The sequence below is a fragment of the Oncorhynchus nerka genome, linkage group LG12, assembly GCF_034236695.1.
Source record: "Oncorhynchus nerka isolate Pitt River linkage group LG12, Oner_Uvic_2.0, whole genome shotgun sequence".
Taxonomy (NCBI): Eukaryota; Metazoa; Chordata; class Actinopteri; order Salmoniformes; family Salmonidae; genus Oncorhynchus; species Oncorhynchus nerka.
Genome location: NC_088407.1, coordinates 62,519,557 through 62,523,652, shown reverse-complemented (window position 1 = coordinate 62,523,652; position 4,096 = coordinate 62,519,557).

Genomic DNA, 4,096 nt, shown 5'->3' with positions numbered 1-4,096 from the left:
CAGCTGCTCACAGAAGAGCAAGAGAGAAACACCCGGGAGTTAAGAGAAGGCCTAAAGGGGCTAGCGGACCAAATTGGGGCTCAATTACCAGCTGCAAATACCCAAAGGAGGGCCAATCATTTTCTTCAAAAAATGACAGCGCAGGATGATGTGGAAGCATATCTTACCACCTTCGAAAGGACGGCAGAGAGGGAGAAGTGGCCGAAAGAAGAATGGGCAGGGCTTCTGGCACCATACCTGGCAGGGGACGCTCAAAAAGCGTATTTCGACCTGGAGTTGAAAGATGCACAGGATTACGATAAACTAAAGGGAGAGATCCTGACTAGACTGGGAGTGACTGATACCGTGAGGGCACACCGCTTCCACCAGTGGTCCTACCGACCGGGACAACCCCCACGAACACAGATGTTCGACTTGATTCACCTGGCACGGAAATGGTTGCGACCAGAGACCCGGTCATCCGCCGAGATTGTCGAGACCATCGTACTCAACCAGTTTCAGCGAGGTCTACCCCAAGAAGTGAGACGATGGGTTGGCCAGAACGAGGTACTTTCCGCCGACCATCTCGTGGGCCTGGTTGAACGGTATTGTACGGCAAGAACAGCTGAGCAGGCACAGGAGGAAAGATTCCCGTTCCCCAGGCATGGGCGAACCAGTGGACAGGGTAAGGCTGTCCCAACATTTAGAGGGGGAAGAGAGCAGCGTGGGGCCATGAGGAAAGAATCAGAATCAGGCCAAGACACTAAGGGAAAAACGGAAACCGGGACTGGGGGTCAAGGGGTCTCCCCGAACCCCTATTATCTGTTACAATTGTAATCAACCAGGACATATTGCAGCCTACTGCCCTATTAAAGAAGAGCCAATGCAATGTAACCTTGGTGAAAATGAAGATGATATACGGTATGCATGTCCTGTTGTAACCACTGTACTTGAAAGATCAAGAAACAAACATATGTGCAGGGTGAAGGTTGAAGGGAAAGAGGTTGAAGCACTGCTGGATTCCGGCAGTATGCTAACCCTGGTCGTTGCAGGCCTAGTGCCGAATCATAAACTGGATACAAGACAGGATATCAGTGTTACATGCATTCATGGGGATACCCGTCTGTACCCCACGGCCTTAGTGAGCATACAAACAGAGGACGGTCTGCTGGATTATGAGGTCGGCGTGGTCCCAAAGATGCCATATGATGTAATATTGGGTCGAGACTTTCCTAATTTTGCGAAGTTAGGCCACAAGAATGGCATATTTGAGAAGCCAACAACCCTGACCAAGCAGGAAGAAGCATGGGGCCTTCAACCAAAGCCAAGAAAAGAGGTCTCCCAGGGGACAACATCACAGGTGCTAGTAGGGGAGGAGGAGGATGAAGTGGCAAACCTCGCTGATAACGAACAGCCCAGTACTAGTGGGGCTGGGGTCGATCTGAATCCAGAGGACGACGATCTAGAACCAGCAGACCTGGCAGGGTCCTTGACTAATTTTGGGACGGCCCAAAACCAGGATCCAACGCTGCAGCAAGCCAGAGCAGATGTGCAGGTCGTAGATGGTACTCCCATAAATGTTGGGATGATGCCTAATAGTTTTCCCCACTTCATCATGAAAAAGGGTTTGGTGTACAGAGTCTCGAAAATAGGGGTTGATGTGGTGGAACAGTTGTTGGTTCCCACTCGGTACCGGAGGACAGTACTGGATCTAGCTCATGGGCACATTCTGGGTGGACACCTTGGTATCGATAAAACCCGAGACCGGATTGTAAGGAGGTTTTACTGGCCAGGAATTCAAGCTGAAGTGGCTCGGCATTGTGGAGAGTGCCCGGAGTGCCAGTTAACAGCTCCCGACCAGCTTTTAGAAGCCCGTTAGTGCCACTCCCCATAATCGAAACGCCATTTGAGAGGATAGCGATGGATTTAGTGGGCCCACTACCCAAATCCGCCAGAGGGCACCAATACATTCTGGTCATTCTAGATTATGCCACTCGCTACCCAGAAGCCATTCCCCTTCGGACGATGACTTCCAAAAATATCGCAAAGGAATTAGTGCTCTTGTTCACCAGGGTAGGGGTTCCAAAGGAGATCCTTACCGACCAGGGGACCCCCTTTATGTCCCGCCTTATGGCGGACCTTTGTAAACTGTGGCAGGTGAAACAGTTGAGGACATCGGTTTACCATCCTCAGACGGACGGGCTGGTTGAGAGATTCAACCGAACCCTGAAGTCAATGCTCAGGAAGGTAATCGATAAGGATGGGAAAAACTATTAGGCATCATCCCAACATTTATGGGAGTACCATCTACGACCTGCACATCTGCTCTGGCTTGCTGCAGCGTTGGATCCTGGTTTTGGGCCGTCCCAAAATTAGTCAAGGACCCTGCCAGGTCTGCTGGTTCTAGATCGTCGTCCTCTGGATTCAGATCGACCCCAGCCCCACTAGTACTGGGCTGTTCGTTATCAGCGAGGTTTGCCCGCATCCTCCACCACGTGTGGCAAACCTCTTCAAGGTTAGGAGCGTTTGTCACAAACTAAGTGGTAAACTGTCACCAAATCACCCAAGAATGAGAGTTCTTTCGAACAGGACAGTACCTGTGTGTTTGTTTCTCCGTCCTGGTCCACCCAGGCCGTAGGCGAGGTCAAGGATAGCAGGGTTCGGTACACGAATCGGGTTCTCGGTAGGTCCAGGTCCAAACGCCAACAGGTAAGTCCAAAACAATCCAGCTCATACACGGTAAATCCAGCCAATCTCTATAGTCTCTTTCTCTATTGTTCATAGCTCCTTCCAGCACTCTCTCTCCCTCTTCCTGGTTTTTCTTGACCCTTTATCTGTGAGTCGGCTCCACCTTCCGAGGGTTCCCCTTGCTTCTGGGACTTGTAGTTTTGGCGGTCGGACATTTTGTGATCTGTAGTTCTGACAGGGGTGGCCATTTTAGTGATCGGGCAGAGCCCGTTTATTAGTTCTGCTCTCACATATCTGCCACTTATCACTCGACCCCCTTCTTTGCCACAATATATATATATATATGAGGGGGCACATGTTCCAATACATTGCTCCTCAATCCCCATTGAACTGTGATATGGTCCCATGGCTGTAATTAAACAATATATTTGTGTGTGGGGGGTGGTAGATCTGCTTTAATGTGGGTTCTATCAATATAATTCATTTCGAATGGCTTTTTTTATACTTTCTCCTACCATCCCTACCCTGATTGGAGTAAACTAACAGACAACAATACTTTTACTTCTACTACATACAGCTATTTTGTGCCAGGAATTGATTGTTTTTGTGTGCAGTGCTTCCATGTGCCATACTCGGCGCTCACCATGTTCATCAGCATGGACCAGAAAGAGCGAGACTCTGCCACGGCCTACCGTAAGTCATCCTGTACATCTTTGCAGTTATGTAGCATCTCATGTGGTTGTAATATGAGGTCTTCATTCTACTCTCTCTCTTCATCCCTTCTCTCTTGTTCAGGTATGACGGCGGAGGTGCTGGGCTCCGTGGTTGGCACAGCGATCCAGGGGCAGATTGTGGGTGGGGCGATCACCCCCTGTCTCCCGGGTGACCTGGAAGTTCTTTACAACGGTAACACCACACTGCTGGGGTCAGACGTCAACATCTCCCACATATCCCTGGATGAAACGGTGATAAGGGGACCCCAGGGATGACATGTTGTGTAACATTGTAATGGCAATGTTAGAAGTGTAATTTGACCCTAACCCTGCTCCTCCTGTCCCTCTAACAGAAACGAGCCTACCTCATCGCCTCAGCAGTCATCTGTGTCCTGTACGTTCTCTGTGCAGCAGTCCTGTTCCTGGGAGTCAGAGAGCAGGAAGGTGTGAATTGATTAATGGAAATTGCTTACATTTTATTTACATTAATTACATCAAATATACTTTACTCATATTTAGAGTACAACAGCTTTGTATGTTATCCTTTCTTTTTCCTCTCAACCCTAAAGTGTTACAAGAATTCTTTGTTACAAATAACTAGAAGAGGGCCACATTTTGGCAGTCAGTAAAAGTGCTTATCTCTCATCCATGACATCGGATAAGTCTTCAGCTGATGTTTGGCACAGTGCATCTAATCTGTTTTAATCACCATCTTT